Raw genomic sequence first — 18,280 nt, forward strand, 5'->3', positions numbered from 1 at the left:
TGAAAAACAGGCAGAGAACATGAAAAAAAAGTCCTGAAACACAAAGCGTGGAGAAAGTTTTGTATTTTCTTCCTATCTGGCGGATATTGGATTAAGTGGGACACTAGATTGATCTGGGCTGGAAACTTATTTATGGGAAGGAGGAGAAATTGGTTGCATTGAAAGATTCTGACAGCTCAAATTGGAGGAAGATGCATCTTGGAAGGTGACACTGAGGGTGGTGTAAGCAATTTCAGTGGAGTGGAGCAGAACTGCAATTACAGAGTATTTCAGAGAAGAGAAAGGGAATTAGGAGAGCTACAGTAAACTACACATTTGAAAAAAATGCTTTAAGACAGGAAGAGTGTAGTCATTTCTGCAAACGAGATCCACTGTATTTGGAGCAGTATATATTGAGAGATAAAATAAAGCTCTTCATCCTATTAGCAAGGCTCTTCTTTTCAGGAAAGCATTTGGCTGCTAGGGAATATATTTGGTTTTCCTGCCTTACTTTCAGTAAGAGTAATGAAGGAATAGTTAAAATTGTTCATCTCTGTTGGAATGATTTTTTTTTTATATAGCTGAAATACTCTGTTGTCAATACATAGGGTTTTTGAAGGAAAACTAATTAAAAGATGAGTTTCTAATAGTGACTGCTGAAGTGTAGCCTTTCAGAGGTAATTCCACTGACAGTAATTTCTATGAGATCTTTTTGTTCCCATGTTGATTCCTGATGGCCTTTCAGTAAAGCCAAACTGACATATTAGAGTTTTCTGTCAAGTGCACAAAGAAAAGAAATAGAAAAATTATACATAGGTGTATTTTTTTCCCAAGCTAGCCTGTCATAATGATGCAAGGTGCTAATTGAAATGATAGGATGTGCAATATTTTGAGGCAAAAATGTGATTTTAAAGTTAATGATGTTTCTTCTGGAGTTGGGAGGCTATTGGGAAAAGCATGGATAGGTCTGTTACAGTCATTGGTAACAAGACAAGGGGAACCTTGGGAGGATGTCTAATTTATCCACCTGTCTGAAGGTCAGATAATTAACCTGTTTTTTTAAAAAAATCAGTAGTTAAGATTACACAATCTCTTGCAGAATCTAGCAGTTGTTACCTTTAGAAAGTTTTTTCTCAAGGCTTAAGCTAGATATTTATTATTTTGGTTCATCTTGTTTGTTTTCTTGTCCTGTTCATGGTAGTTACATAGAACAATTTCTATTCTCCCTTTTAGTACCATATTTTAGGTATTTGAAGTCTGCTGGCAATTTTCTTCTTGATTAAATAGCTGTAGTGTGGGGTTTAGTGCTGGTTTCAGACCTGAAATTTAGATATCTGCATACAGGTATCTCAGCGTGCTGTGGGTGTGTGAGCTCCTGTTATGTTCCATAGAGGTATAGCCCCGGAGTGATGCCTATAGAGCTTGGTTTATAGCCTAAACAAATGGGTGGGGAGAGCAAAGGAAACAAAATTTGTTGATAAATTTACTAGGAAGAAATGTTGATTCATCAGCTGAATACTTGGTATGTCACAGATGTGTATCTGATGCAAAGATGGGACAGGACAGATAGGAATTAGATGACTTGCAGCTTGCCAAACAGTCCCACCCAGCCATCTTGTCGGGCATTAGCCTGTTCTCCAAAGTGCTTTGGCAAATGCGGATCTTAAAGTAACACTTTTAAAACTCCAGGGCTTTCTTAGCCTGAGAAACAAAGCATGCTCTTATATTACATTGAGGAAGAATATTTTGCCTTCTTTTTTAGCCAAGTGAACTTTATCCCCGACTCAAACCTTTGAGAAGATTGTATCACCAAGTCCCAAATAACAACTTAGCCCCAAAACATCTGGGACTCTATATTGAATCTCTTAACAAAAACCCAGTAGTATCCATAAACTTACAAAATTATACACTTAGGGAAGTTTTTTTTCTGCATAATTTATTTTGCTCATTAATGTAATGCATATATTTTAAAAAGTTGGCATTTTGCCTTGGCAAATAGCTTGAAGATAAAAGAAAGTTTATTCCTGTAATTCTCCTCATATGAATTCTTGTCATTTAGAATCTCTTGAATGAAGTTCCAAATATAATTTTCCATCCTTAAAGTCTTGCAATGTATTGAAGATTTTTCCACCGAAGTTAACTGTTAACGCTGAACCATGTCTCCTATGAATGCCACGACAAGAACTTGTGCTTTTGAATTAACAGATGACATCATTGGCATCTACGGATTTGTGGTGATTGCTGAAGATTTTTTGTGTATTAGCTGGGATCAGATTTAGTATTAATTTTCAGCTCATTTTTAATAATGGTGGAATTGATAAGAACCGGTAGTTTTCAAGCTGGAGTTTAGAAAGTTAAAATGTGCTTGAATTTTGAATGTGATCTTAATTCAAATCTATACGTCTCCTGCTCCTGGCATCTTCCCATGATTCTCGGAAGGAGAGAATGAAAACATATTATTTTAAGGAGTATTTGGTGCTTATTAAAATTACACATACGCCCGCCTTCAAAAGAATCTTGATTTACTGCAGGTTGTTCATGTGTCGCATGCGGACATTTTTAGAGAACAGATTTCTTATCACTGTGAACAGTGAATGGCTTCCAGTGCTCCACGATCAGTGAGCAAAAATGTTATAGCCATTGTAAAAGGTAGGAAACCATGAAATCTATAAGCCGATTTGGCAGAAGAAGTGGTTGTTGGTGCCAAGATTTGGTTACTGACCCACAGTTTCCTGTTTTTAAATATATTAATTGATTCGCAAAGAGCATCTCTTGGAAAACAAGAACTCAGACAGACTGGCACAGGCTGGAGCTCCGCCAAGACTGCTCGGGAAGGTTGCCATGCTGGGAGCGAGCGAGCGAGAGAGAGAGCGAGCGAGAGAGCTGAGGAAAGAAAAAAAGGCAAGACTTGGCACGGCTCAGTCAAATCAGCTTCTTTTGTCTGCTTTCTCGGCTTGAGCTTCAGGAAAGAAAACCGTCCTGGGGTACAGAAAAACTCAGAACTTTTTGGTTTTCAAACTTAGATAGCTTTTTAAGTCTCTTGGGCTGTTTGAAAGTGGTGGTACATTAAATGATGTTCAGTTACCAGTGATAAGAGAAATAAAAGACTTCCTTAATGAAGCCTCCACAATGTCAGTTTATACATATGGGAAATACGATATTTGATTTTTTTTTTGTATGTCTGATTAAACTGTAAGGGAGCCGAGTAACTTGGAAGATTACAGAGGGAATACCTAAATAAAAGGGAGAATTTTCATTTTTTGCAACAAAAAAAAGTTTTCGTCGACATGAACGTGCTTTAAAACCAAATCTGACCTCCTTCGGAATATGTTCAGAATGGGAATTTCAGCGTTTCTCTCGCGTATGCTACAGATACGAACTTTTAATGGAACCTCCTTAAAGATTTCATCTGACCCAGCAATGAAGTAAGAGTAGAGAGAAAGTTGTGACATCTTAATATAAAAGTAAGTATGTTCTTAAAGCAACAATATTTATTTTTGCTGCTTCATACTGTCCTAGCTCCATCTCCCAGCTATTAGTGACAACACTGAAGACCAGCAGGGCAAGCCGAAGACACCCAGACTATGCCTGAAGGGCAAAGAAAGAAATGAGAGCATGGTTATTTTGCTACTGCTCTAAAACATTTCTTCCAGTGCATCTTCGTAGAAAGCATATGAAATTGCTGAATTTTCTGCCTTTAGAGGAAATAAGAGATGGAAAAATATTGACTTCTGCCAAGTGAGGGATATTTGAAGATGACAGACCTGGATTTGAACTGATGACACTGGATATAGAAACTTCAATTTGTAGTTACAGTACCTGTTTGCTGTAAATTGTGAAAAAATCTGCTCTTTTCTCATACGTGGATTAAAAAAATCTGTGACGACTGAAGCGTGGATGTCTTATGATTTCAATAAAATTAAGGACCTAAAAATCCATTGTTTGTTTTCTCCAAGGGTGCCTGGATTTTCAGTGAGACAGGTACCTTATTTCTCATTTCATAGGAACAAATGCTAGCATACTGCCTATTAGGCCTGGATGTGGTTGGATTATACTACTTCTGTTGTGACAATCAGCATTATTATTTCAGAGAGTAACTGTAAAGCATAGATTTTTATGGATCGTCTTCACTTATAGTAAGTATTATACTATCCTTAAAGAATAGATTGTTCAGCCTGTAAGATGTGCAATTTCTGGCATGCTGCAGAAGTACATTTCCCTAATTCTTATATGCTGAAGGAAAGTAAGAAACAACATTAATGAAAAGCATTTTAACAGGAATGTGTTTGTATTTTAACTGTACATCATGGCATTTTGTTTACTGGACGACTAGAAATAACTGGTCTTTTTGATTAAGTAAAAGAACTTGGCTTACTTAATATTACATTAAATTGGTTTCATAGCAAGATATGTCAGATTTTTACTACATCAGTGAACCTTTTGAAAGATACTGTAGTTAAATAGTGGGTAAGATGCAGTCGTGATTCCCATTTGATGTACTGAAACCTTTTAATATGGTTTGTTAGTGATTTTTGAAGAAAGTGTCTTCATCAGATGATATTATAAAAATAGCAACCCTGTCTTTCTAAATTGTTAAAAAATACATTCAACAGCTATGTGTTAAAATTAGTATCCCGCAATAGATTGCAAATTGATACTCAGTGGAAAGGAAGTGTTTGAAGGAGTTCAGTTTTGCTTTCTGTGTGGTTAGCTAGTATGTTGTTCATTCCTGCACAGACATTAACATGTGATGTGATCGGGGAAAGAGAGAGATGCGATGGGTGTAAGTTTGCAATCACAATAGTGTAGGAAGTTCGTCTATCTGTGTGCATATTCTGAAACAAATTTCCTGTGTTTCTTAGAAATAGCATGTAGTCTCAAAGCATATGCTATTTTTCTTTGCTCACGACATTTCAAAACAAATTTTTAATGGGTGCCCCTATTAAAATTCAGGAAACAATAGAAAACATTTATCGTAGTGTCTCTAAGTGAAAACAAGCTCTGAATATTAAAATAACCATATATCTGTCCTGAGTGCTTATACAATTTCATAGATGATTTCTCGGGTTTTAAACATGATCAACATGTGGGTCCTTGCAATGCAGTTACAAATATAAATATTTGTACAAATATTTGAACATATATTGACACTGATGTTATTTTGAAAGCAGTTACTACAATTTTGAGAATATTATTTATCTTTGAAATTTCTAGTCAGCACGTTTTGGTTTCTAAATGAGATATACACCACTGCAGACTTCTTTTGGCCTACATAATAAAGAAAGTATTTTTTCTTTCTGCTAAACCCTTCGCTTTTAAGAGTTCATCCAAGTGCTTATTTTTGGAAAACACCCCAACTTGGCAAGTTCAAATCAAAATTTGAATTGCATGGTTTAAATGGTTGGTTCCAGAATGTTGATTGGATTGCATGCAAATGTAATTTGTGAGTGTAATTTGACATGGTTTATCGTATTTATATATTTTATTTATAAACTGTATAATAACTTGGAGTTTTCTGGATACTTTAATCAGATCATTCATTATCACTATTCATTTATGATCCTTAATTATTAGTTAAGTTTAATAACTTCATTGGTTAAGTTTAAAAACTTCATAAATGAGCAATTTCTGTTTAATTCTTAATGAATCATTAATATATATTTTGTATTGGATTGTACAATTGGATTGTACAATTGCATATTTCAATGTGGACGTGAGGATTAGGGGTTAGGGTTTAACTTGATTTTTATTATTAAATTACAGAGGCATAATATTATTTCACATAGGAGCATTGCATTTGATACTGTAATGGGCCTATGTCTGATCTCACTTGTATATATTAATAATATATAAACCAAAGTTTACTCTTCTGTTTTTACTAGTATCAAAGTAGATTGAGATCAAAATGGCACTGTAATGGCTTTTATATTGATATGTGTAAAGCATTTTTAACACAGATTTGTACAAAGATTGAACGAGCGCTTACTATGAACCTGTATGTTTACTGGACAAGGAAGAGATACGCAGTTCTCAGTGTGGCTAAGGACTTTTCCTAAATATGGCTGTAGGATAATAATATAGATATTAAAATGCAGTGTATGCAGATTTTGTGTGTTATTTTGCCTTCCTATATCCATCGAAAATGCTGAAGAGTACCATGATATTCTATGTATAGTAGAACTCCATATTCTGCCATTGCTGAGGTATCTTCAGCTTCTCTATCCAGTATTTTTTAAAAAGCTACATATATTTTAAGGCTCTTTCCATTTACCATTTACCATTACTCCAGAATAATTGCTTATTTTGTAGCCCACTACATGGCAAGGTGTTTTCTCTCTGTATAGCAGCTTTTCTGGCACTGGTGTCATTTTAATTATTCCGTATAACTGTAGCATGTATTCCTTCAGATCTCTCTCCAGTACAAAGCAAAGTACCTAAAACCGTAAATGTATTCCTAATATTTAGTTGCTAAGTCCAACCTTGACCAAGGTGGAAAACTGTCTGAGAAACTGCAGGAAGAAGGCTGTATTGTTCCCCTCTTTCTTATCATCTATACCTTATCATAATTTAGCATAAATTACTTATCCACTTGTTCATGAAAACAGACACAGACTTTTTCTTCATTTAAGTTAAAATCATTTGTCCCGTACTATGTGTGCATGTGCTGGTTAGATTCTCAACACTGTGAATTGGCATAGTGGGATTCACTTTGGTGGAATTCCACTCCTTTATTCCAACTGGAGGTATAGGCCACAGTCTTTATCTGTGCAATAGAAATTCTGAGCAAAATCACTAGTATTTTGTCTAGTGTAACTGTTAAAACAGCATGTGAGTGAGTTAAGTAATTTTTGTAATCATTGTGGAGCAATAAACACCTTTAGAAGGTGATTTAGATGGCTGTCACATTGGTCCTGTGAATCACTCTCTTTATTGAGCATAACGGTAACCCAGGGCAGCTGGCTTAGACTAAGACAGTTGACATTTAGTTGTCTAAATTTGAGGAAGATCAATCAAATTCTTAATAAGATAATTTTAAAAAAAGGAAGTTTTAAAATAAAAAATGGCAGTGATTGCTTGTACAGGCTTGTGCTCCACTACAATGCAGTATTTGTTATATTCAGTTTCAAGGTTAAGAAAATAGGAAAATAGGACAACAAATGGTAAGAAGAGGAAAATATTAATTTTTAATATTTTTAAGTTGTCTTAAGATAACCATATTGTCTGCTATATTCATATTTATTTTATATATAAGGAATAATCCACAGTTGTTTAGGACCTGACTGATTCTGATAATCTTGTGGAAATTATTGTAGAAATGATAGAAGCTTGTCCTCTTGATAATTATGGACATCTATATTTTTCCAGTTGTTTTCCTATAATTAAATTATACCCAGCATACATCTGTTTCTCTGAGTCACTATAGCAGTTTTTCCATATCTGGCTGATGCTACAGAATTTTAAAATGTTTGTATCTTCCCTGAAGCAGACAGGGACCACCCACTTAATGTAGTTGAAAGCTGTAGTGGTCTTCACCTTGTCTTGGGTATTCTGTGTCCTCTTATGTTCACAAAGATGCCACTTACTGTTGCTAGAAAAATTAACAAAAATGAATTGGCCACTGTGCATTTTCTCGTCTAAGTCATGGAGATGTTGGGATTGAAATGTGGACCTGATTTGAATGTTATTTTTGTTACAAGGGGATGAATTGTAGGTCTTGCAAGAAATTCCTATTATTGTCCCTTCTTTACATTTGTTAAATCACCTATTTTTTTGTAAGTTTGCCAAGATCAAGCAGAACAAGGCTATAATTTCCTTTAGCTAGCTTCGTTTTGTTGTCTTAGTATAATGAAGGTCAACTTTTTTGGGTCTGCTTTGGTTTTACACATTGTGAAGACAAAGACACTTGAGTCGTGTCTAGTGTTTTAAACTGGAGAGTGAATTCTGTATTTACTACCTCCTAATAAAAATATAATTCCCTTCTCTACTGTATTTTTTTGGTGAAGGCAAAAGATATCCTTGAAGATGCTTGGTGACACGTCTTATGTTTTCCATATTCCTAAGTATCTTGGAATGGATTAATTTGATTTTTTCTCCATTTTTTTCATACACCATATAGTTTTTCCAAGTCTATATAAGAGGATACTCCATGCTTAATAGTTGTTTGAAAAGAATCTGTGAATTTCCTTTTCATGAACTGTAAAATAGCAGATCACCAGAGGTTCATATTGATGCTGTCTTCATTCTTCTCCTGATAGTGGTGGATAGGAAAAGAGCTTTTTAGCGAAATAGGATATATCCTTTGGGAACATCTGGGGAGTTTAGGTGCCTAACAGCAGTATATAGTGCCATTTTAGACATCCTAGGCTGGCTGAGATATCTTCATGGAGCTGGCAGGCATGAGCAGGGTATACAGGAGAACTGGGGTTTTTGGAATGACAGCTGAAGCCAGATGGGGGCATCTGAAATGGCATCGGGCATTTGGAATTGCTTTCTTTTTTTATCATTTTACGGATGAAGACTAGAGACATTCTGTAGAGATTCTTTTTCTATCAGCTATGTGATTCCCAAAGTCAGATTATGTAATGCGAAGGACCATGGCCCTACAAATAATGTAATCTATCTCCTGAGTAATGACAAGAGAACTTGTGAGTACAGGATGAGGATCCCTCGTGACATGTCCTCTCAGCCTTACATTTTGGCATCTTAACACCAGTCTTAACACTTTTGTTTGGAGGAGTGCATTAATTTGCGTATTTCTAAGTCGTTTTTCTTTTTCTCTTGAATCTGTCTTGTTTTCTCTAATCTCTGAAATTTTCAGTTTCAAGATGACTGATTTAGTTTATTTTAGTTGCTTTAACCAATTCTGCTGTGTCTCCAGTCTTCCCTATTTTTCAGGGATTCAACGCTGAACAAGTCCTTTTTGAAAAAAGAATTTCTTTCTCAGTAAGGGACGCAGGGTTACCAGGGCATCCTGTTACTACCAATTCCACATGAAGAGTTAAGGTTTAAGTTCCATCTTGTACTTCAGAAACCTCAAAGGGTAGATAAAGAGTGTTTGAGTTCACTGGGCTTGGTTTAGGACTACTGTATTCTGAAGCCGTTCTTTGCCACCCTCCAGAGACGTTTGTGGTTCCAGGGCAAATAGTGGTATAGTGTATAAGAGCACAGAAAGAAAATAGGATTGAATTAGGATCACTGTGGCACAGGAAACTGTAGAAATAGTATAGAATAGCCCAGTGTGGCAGAACAGTAGCGGACTCTGATTTCCCCAAAGTATTTTGATTTAGCTAGGGCAGTGAGTGCTTCCTAGAGCTGGGTAAAGGATGTGCTTCCTGAATGTGCTTTATGGGTGTGGGAGGAAATGTACTTTGTACAATTTCTGGCATAAATTAGATACCAAGAGGTATTGTCTCTCCACCTTGGTAAGCTGGATTCTGAAGGGCAGCAAGATCAAACTATTACGTGATCAGTTCTGATCAATGTGACTGCTACTTTGCTTAGGGACATTACCTGGCTGGCACAGATGGCCGTCTTGATGTCATCTTTTCTCCTAAATTCTTATTCCTGCTGACCTCTTCAGTCTATGTGAAAGTCTTGGTTTGTCTGAAGTTGTAACCTCTGTAGTATCAAATGTTAGGTTTTTAAAAACAGAAAGTGTACAGCATTTGTAGGACACTGACAGTTTGCCCTGTGTACTCTTAAGAACTTATTAATGAAGCATATTAATAAGAGAGAGGTTAAAGAATAGTCATGAAACTGGGATGTCATATTTACCTTATTCCTGATTTATGGCGAGATTGGATGGCACACCTGTGGAGACTTTCAAGTTCACTCTTTTCACAGATGTACATTGCTGTAAGGAAAGCAGTTATGAGAGATGTTTCAGACACTTCAGGAGGATGCTTATAAGGAGGTCTGCAATATAGGAGGTAATCAGATCCACAGAAGACTGTCTCTCTGATATGGAGATAATACATTTACTGAATTCAAAAGGAAACTGGAAGGTCTGAAGAAAGGTTTGTTTTGACTTCACTAAACTGTAATGAGAAGATATATAGCTGCCATGCAGATCCTTAAGGAAGCTATTAGTAAACTCTTGATTTAATATGCAGAAGCTATCTAAGATTACATTATCCTTATGTAAGACAGAGCAGGTCTGTCACAAGCAGTTAAAAAAGTAAACTGATTCCCTGACTTTTTGAAATGTTTCAGGATGTAGTTCTTCATCAAGAGTAGTGTGGGTGGCATGGAGTATCTGTGAGCAGATGTGATTTATATTTAGTGAGTAGGTTATCTCTGTTCCATACTGTGGATTGTCTCCATGTTAGGATACAGAATTATATATTTCTGCTGAGGTATGAGATCTAGAGTAGTATATGTGATGCTTTTCTGGACAGGTGCAAAAGGTGGGGAGTGGATACTAGCAAGCTGTTATTGGGGCTATTAATATATTTTAATATGACTTTGATTTAATCTTCCATATAAATTAGTATTAGAAGAATCAGAGAAGAGGCATACAGAAAACATTGTCTTTGATCTGCTAGATTACATCAAATTGGAATATTTCTTTGACTGTCTTCTTGGATAATGCACTTAACAGTTCTTGCTTTTTTCCTGACACATAAGAAGGGTTTAGTCCCAGTTCTCCATCTGCAAAATGCTAACTTTGGGTTTCAACACTGATAGGTTTCCGTTTGTATTGATTTTACAGAGCAAGCCGTCATCCCTTTTACATCTCAGCACAGCACCAAATGTACAATGTAAGAGTGCTTATACTAGACGAAAGGCTTCTGTGTGGATTTTTTTTGGATGCCCTACAGCTGTGTTTTTTCCAGTCCTACAGATAGGAATAGCAATAAGGTCTAGTTTGCTTGTTCATCAAATACATAGCCAAGTGAAAACAAAGAAGTCTCTGGGGTCCTTACTTCTACATAGATAGTACAGTGGTATGATGTTTCAAATTTTTGTTTTCCAGACAGTGATTTTGGTAATATGGGTTCCAGCCCAGATTAAAACACCTGCAAAGACTGAGGAGAGGACAGACTGAGAGAAAATGTGTATGTTCAGGAGAAGCATATTCAGAAAAATCTTGACAATTTGTTTGTACTATATTGATAGAAATACTTGGAATTGGATTATAGGATGGAAAGTTTTGCACTGAATTTTATCCACGGAAACAATCGTCTCCTAGAAGTTTATGGCCGCATCGAAGGCTTGTTTTAGGCAGTTTTGCCATTTTTAAAGAAGAGCATGGTGTTTGCCCATGAGTTTATATTGTATCCTGTTCCTAGTTGGAGAATGTTGGATTGTTCTGTCCTTAGTTAATTGCTTGTTCATTGTCTGTCTACGAGAGCACTACTTTCTAATCTCCATAGATGAGAAGGCAGGGAGGATTTCAAAGAAGAAAGAGGACCTCTTCTTTACTAGTAACTATTATTTTAAGGCTTGCTACTTTCGCTGACATTAGTTACCTTTCACTTTACCTTAGACTTCTAGATAATGTCAGGTATCTGTGATTTGGGAGGTAGAATAGAGGAGGTGATAGGTGGATGCCGTTGGTTATTTGCTAGTGTATTGTCTTTATACAAAGATAATGATACCATCTTGCACAAATCTCCCCAGTACCCTGTGCTGTGATGTGTGTGGTTCTGAGATTGAAACACCCACTTAAACCTTGGTTATGAAAGTCATAGCAAGCCAAACTTCTTGGCTACAGCCAGCTTAGATTCCAGAAGAGAGCCAGTGACGATAGAAAATCAATCTTTTGAGGGCATATATTTCTTCAGCATCTGGATGGTTGTGATCCTTCAGAATAAGAAAGCCGAGATGAGATTGTTAGCAAGGTACAGGCAAGTGCCATACTGAACGTGCTGCCAGCAGCAGCATGTTACTGCAAGTGCTTGGCTGTTTTAAAAGAAAACCAATGCTGTTTGCAAATAAAACCAATGCTGGCTTGTATCTGTAGTTACAAAGAGGGCAGCACTTTTATTACTTTGTCTGTAGCTTTATCCAGTGAATGAGAACGTTGTAAGAGTAATCCCATATGTCTGACCTAATTCTACATACCCATTTTTGGCACTATCCAAGGAACTAATGCATGGGCAATTGGTAGCATGCTGGGAACCTACCTTTATAATCTATAGATAAGAGGTTTTTGGTCCCTAAAGGACATGAAATTACATATATATGCCTTTATATTAGTTGTGCACAGTTGCGATGCATTTTAAGTACTTGAGTTGTTTTCTTCTGATGCTATTACACTTACAGCTCTTGTTTTCTGTTTTTGTGCACCCAGTGTAGTAACTTTTTATAAACGAGCTTATGTAATCCCTGTTGTATTTCTTGGTGCATTTTTTTTGCACTATGATTAAACTCATGAACTTATAGCATTGGTGTAATTTTGCATTTAAGATGCATTGTGCTATTGTAATAAGATACATTGTCCCAGTGTAATGTTTTTCTTTTCATATGGATTCACTATACAATATAATTCCTTTTTTCTGTTATAACATTTTTTCTGTGTAAATTCATCTGAAATGGAAATGTTAAAAGCCAATATATTTGTAGCGAATGAACCAGTTTTAGCAGAGAGAGCAATGTGATTCCCTGCAATGCTGTCTCACTGTCTCTTCTTTAAAATTGCTGTGTTGTGGGAGGCTATTGTTGTACTTACTTTTATAGTTGGGAAACATTTTCCTTGTTATTTAATTCAGATGCTGACATAATGAGTGCTTGGCTGTAATGAATATTTGATGTGTTTATGCTAATGTAAATGCTCAACTATCTTGCCAGTTCTCTTCAACCTTTATAACTTTTTAGACAACAATTTTGGGAGTGATGCTGTTTGTCTACCCAGTCCATTTTGATGAAAGGGAGAGTATTTTTATGGACGCTCCACCACCATCTTCTTGTGGTCTTGGCTGTTATTCAGTGAGATTTTAACTTGAAATAGTCTCTTTAGACTCTTATGAGAGAATTGGGCCAGAATCAATATCTGCAGTGAAGGTATGTGGGACTCATTACTCCTGTTCTCCTCCTCAGTCAGCAGACAGAGGTAGGCACTTTTAGGCAAATTTGTTCATTATATAATACAATGCTATTGGAGCCTCAGGTGGAATAGTTTCTAGTAAAACACAGTATATTCTAATTAATTTGCTTGTAGAAGTGATGAATTATGACTGAGGTGCTCATAAGCAGTGAGTTTGTAAATCAAAGGCTTTCTTTAGCTTTCCTAATCTGGAGCAGATAAATGTTCTTTAGAAATTACTAGCAGTAGGCAGAATACTTTGTAGGCACATAATTACATCTAGCTAGCCCTTTGTGTGTGTGTGCGTGTGTGTCCCCTCTGGGCGATACCACCAAGTTGCTTTGTCCCACGGGAGACATTTTAGAAGATGGTCTGTACGAGTTGATGTGGCTCATTCTCTCTGCTGTTTGCCCTGTCATTCTAGTGGTAGGGTACAATAGGGAGTAATGCACTTTTTAAGATTTTGGCACTGCATTTCAAGAAAAATATGGTCCAACTGGAAATAGTCCAGAAGACATCAATGATAGCGATCGGAAGTCTAGAAAATCTAATCGGTGAGAAAGCAAATTTGAGTCATTTAGCCTAAGGAAGAGAAGATTGAAGGAGAATGTGATAACACTATTCAGTTACGTAAAAGGCTGCTGTAAATCGGAAGGTTGTAATCTGTTCTCCATGCCTGTGGTGGTTCAAACAAGCCATAGTGGGTTTAAACTCCGTCAACAGAGATTCAGGTTAGATATTAGGGAAGAAGTTCTAAAGATACGGGTAGAGCAGTACTGGAATATGTGATCTCTGGGTCTTTGGAGCATCCAACTGTACCAATCTTTAAAATCCGGCTGGGCAAACAGCTGTCAGAGATGACAACAGGTAATCCTACCTTGAGACAGACTGATGGACTACATTTTCTCTCCAGGACCTCCAAACCTGTTTTTTATGATTATTGATACAATACATGAAAAAAGAGAGATAAAATGACTGAAACAGAAGGATGATGCTTTAACAAAACACTGTAACATTTCTAAGACTACATTCTATCAGTGGGACTCACTCCCAGTTTGTTCTACTTCCAAAATTGATCCCTTTGGTTAGGAAGGCTAACAAAATTTGACTAACACTGGGGTCTACTAACAGTAAATATAGATGGTAGTAACTGGTAAGGGTTGCCAAATCCTGTAGCGCGATGGAGGTGAAGCTGGAGCAGCTCTGTGCCCTGAGGTCCACCCAGCACTGAAGGTGATCCATGGAAGGTCTTGTTTGATATTTTAATTGTTTTCTTTTTTTTCTTCTTAATTTTCTTCTAGTGTTTTGAAGCAATTCTGTAACAGAAAGGAGAGATGTGTTAAGTCTTTCAACCTGTGTGCCTAGCTGTGTCAAAGAACGGCACCTCTGCATTTTATGGTCTTGTAGTGCAAGGAAGTTCATGATGCGCTGGCCAGTTTTTCCCTTGTGAACTTTCAGCCTGTTTTCTTACTTTAATTTTCATTTAAAAAAAGGAAGGTGTTTCTTCTGCTCTCTGTTGTCCTTTTTGTATATGAAACTTGCATGTTCTGTGCATGCCTAGCACACTTATTATTATCACAGACAATCTCAGTGGTCCTGACCGCATATGTTACTTGCTTTTGACTTATATGTTAGAAGTGGTGAATTTTGCATGTGGTATTTTCCCTCAGCTGTTTCATCCTCTGGGATCAGGCACAATCCCACTGGCAGGAATTATGCATGATATTACTGGAAAACATTACAGCTGACCGTGTCTTGTAATGAAAGGGCACAGCACTGTGCCCTGGAGTAGCCAGGTTTATATTTGCTTTGTGGATTCCTTTATAAGGAGCTCATTGAAACAAATCTTCTGGGTGTTCAGCAGCCAAAGGTAGTTTTAAAATGAAAAAATATTTTTAACATAATCAGATAGTGAAAAAATCAAAGAAAATTACAAAAATGGTAGGAAGAAAGACAAGTGAAGAAAGAGGGGATAAGAAGAAATGTTTTTAGATGAGGTCTTCCAAGAAGTGCCTACATACATGTTTTCTATGTTCACATGTCTTTTGCTATTAGGAACAGAAATCTGTTGATTACAAAAAGTTCTTTTACTGCTACAACATCTATTTCCCTTGCCCTACATGCTTGTGTAGTAAATGAGCAACCTCTTATGCTCACAGAGAAGGAGGGTATTTTATCTTTGTCCTGTATTGCTGTGGTATGAGGGAATATAGCCAATTAAAATAATTTAATTTTGGACAACATATTAAGAGCCAGTAATCCTATTGTATTACTACTGCATATCAGGTAAAGTTATTTGCACCCTTTACTTGCTTGGGTTTTTTTTAGCATATTTGGAGTTTTCTTTGTTCTATATAATTTTTTTTTTTTTTTTTTGGTTTGCTTTTGGATAACTGCAAAATCCTTATGCATTTTTTTATTCCTGACTTACTGATGTGTGTTATTAAACTTATCTTTCACATAGGAGATTTTATTTAAAGATGAGAGGGGTATGTATGTATCTATACAAATACATGTATGTATGTGTGTGTGTGGTGAAAGTAAGACTTTATGCTAGTATGCTTCTCTGAGATAATCAAAACATTTACATTTTTTTTCATTATAATCAGATATCACAGAGCTTGTTTAAAGATTTTTTTTTTTTCCTGGTAAATTTTCCAGACATTCTGGTATTCATCTTAGTTTGTACACTTGCTTAAATTTGAATTTCTGAGTGACATTTAGATCAAAGGCTCTGTAATTGTTTTATTGTGAATCATTATAATTTCATTTGTAATAGATAAAAATGAGACAAATGAATGTGGAAAGTCCTTGTCTGCCTACCCTCTAGTAATGCATTTCCTTTTTATTGCCTGTGCTGGGAGTTAGAGTTTCTTATGTTGCTTCAAATTCACTGTTTTTTCTTTACAAGTCACTTCTCTTTTATGTATAAAAAGTTTATAGATTTAGTTAGCTAATGCAGTTATTGGTTTTAAAATGTGCCTTTGGGCTTCAGGCAGTCTTTTGTGTAATGCTGTTATATATGCAAGTGATGGGCATGCTGAATGCTTAACTTGCCTTTTAGAAGGACATGGGAAAATAAAATGTGGTATTTGCATATCTTTCAGGATGAGACCAGAAGTCTTATGAGGCACAAATGTCAAAATATCTGGCGGAAAACTTTGAGTGCACTTCCTGTGATCCTAAGCACTGATGAACTGAAAAGCAGGACCTTCATTTGTCTAAAATAGTTAGCTGCTCCTACTACCTTGAAGGGGACCGACACAATTTCTTTTATTTGGGCTTTCTGCTAAAGTACGCAAGTTTTCTCTTGCCTTTTTCTGTCCACATGAGCGTGCTGTTTAGTATGCCTGAATTGGAGATTTCTGGCTGTAGTTCTTTTGTCCATAACTTCAGCTCATGTCATGCCCCCAAACACTTGCATCTCAGAGCTCTGGTCCTTCTCCCTAAGGGTCCTCTGAGATGTCAGCAGCATGAAAAGTTCCCTCCTATTACTGGGAAGCTGTGAGGCTTCGCTCTGAAGCTCGCTGCTATCATCCTACTTGCATCTTTCCCTTTTCAGAAACATTTACATTACTCCCGTATGGATCCACAGTCTTGGTGCCTGATGCTGTGGCATCACGAACAAAACCAGTGCTGATGGTAGCAACAGTATGAAATACAGTATGTAGTCATGGATTTATGTCTAAATATTTTAAATGACTTTTATTGGCTCTTTCATTATTTAAACAGTAAAAGGAAATTTGTCCCACACAAAACTGCATCTAACTACTGCTAAGAGTTTTTATTAAATTTCTGCTTTATTTAATCTCACTTTTCTAGTTTTACTTGCTTCATTTTTATCCGTCATGGTAATGGAGGTGATAATGTTTGTTTATTATCACAGTACCATTCTCACTTGTACTGTAACTAAAGTCAGTAGACCTTCACTTAGTAGCCTCAACATCTGAGTTAATATTTCTCTTACTTTCCTTTTTATTGAGAATTTATGCCTCCAAACATTCTCTTCTTAATACGCTGCAAATAAATCTGTGACTCCCATTACTGCTATCAGGTGCTGAGCACTCTGGAGAACAGGATACCAGATAATCCTTGGCATTCATGCACTTACCTGGTTTCTTAGCACAGTCCAAGTTTGCTACACCCCGAAGAGAACCCACACAGATCTTATAATGCACTGAAGAGGAAATTGAGGAATTAACCCTGTTGAAGAAGGTTTTGCCACCTTCTTGTGCAGCTCAGGGTCCACTGAGAAAGAGCACTTGCTGCATTTTAAAAATTTTAGCCCCTGGCTCCTCATTGAGCGGTTGAATGACACAAAAGGTGTTTTTTCCTCACTTCCGTGAGTGCTCAGAAGAGGACTACAAGCGTCTTTGTCAAAGTTGCAGAGCTAATGATTCACCCAAAAATAATGGTGGTGGTTTTTTGGTTTTTTTTTGTGGATCACCTGCAGATTACCAATGACAGCCTGAGATTACTAGTTTGGGGGCCACAGTTTGGGAACACTTAGAGTAATATCCTTGTCTAGGAAGGTCCAGTAACCCAGTGTAATGGTACAGTGACTTTAATATTGATGAATAGGCTCCCTACAGTATCCTTTAAATAGTTTTATTAGTAATCTAAAAATACTGCTTAGCAGTTTCAGATAAAATTGGCTTTATATAAAATTGAAGAGGCCTGGGGGAAATTTTCTGTATTGTTAACTCCATTTTGGCTGACTCTAAACTTGCACATCACAAATCATACTGGGACTTGAATGTAATAGTGGGACTCAAACCTTTGCTGTCTACACACAGCTTCTTGTTTCCTTCTGTCTGTATTGCACAAAACTTGGACTTTATTTTTTTGACAGTAAGTGAAATTAAAACCTTCTTCTCCCCTTCAGAGCCTAGGAAGCATCACCTTTCCTGTAACTCTTTATCTGAAGATTTTTTTGTCAACCTATTGCAGATTCCTAAGTCCCAGTGTTTTTAAATGGACAACTTATGTTTAAACTGTTGTAAGGATGATTACAGAAATTTTGTGTAGTTCAAATATTTTGAAATCAAGCTGTAATTTTGCCATTGGTGATAGCAGTTATTCTGAAAAGGCATTCGTGAAGCAGTTGGAACCCAGCGCGTTCCGTGCCTTAGGTAGCAGGAACATGCTTTCAGGGCTTTCCAGATTTAATTTCTGCAGCATGGCCAAATATTTTAAGCACGTATGTTGAAACTGGCTTTCAAAATCTGTATTTAATCTTTGATTTTATTGGAAGGTGTAAGAGACTGGTCCTTT

General features: G+C 36.6%; 1 protein-coding gene and 1 long non-coding RNA gene across 2 annotated transcripts in view; both read left to right on the forward strand.

Annotated features, from left to right (window-relative positions):
• MSRA (methionine sulfoxide reductase A) overlaps positions 1-18,280 on the forward strand; it is a 285,500-nt gene that overhangs the window by 20,287 nt on the left and 246,933 nt on the right. The window lies entirely within an intron of this gene.
• LOC138689679 (uncharacterized) lies at positions 2,229-16,748 on the forward strand. The gene is made up of 2 exons (XR_011328582.1): positions 2,229-3,443; positions 16,114-16,748. It is a non-coding gene; the product is annotated as an uncharacterized lncRNA (long non-coding RNA).

The sequence above is a fragment of the Haliaeetus albicilla genome, chromosome 18 (genome assembly GCF_947461875.1).
Source record: "Haliaeetus albicilla chromosome 18, bHalAlb1.1, whole genome shotgun sequence".
Classification (NCBI taxonomy): domain Eukaryota; kingdom Metazoa; phylum Chordata; class Aves; order Accipitriformes; family Accipitridae; genus Haliaeetus; species Haliaeetus albicilla.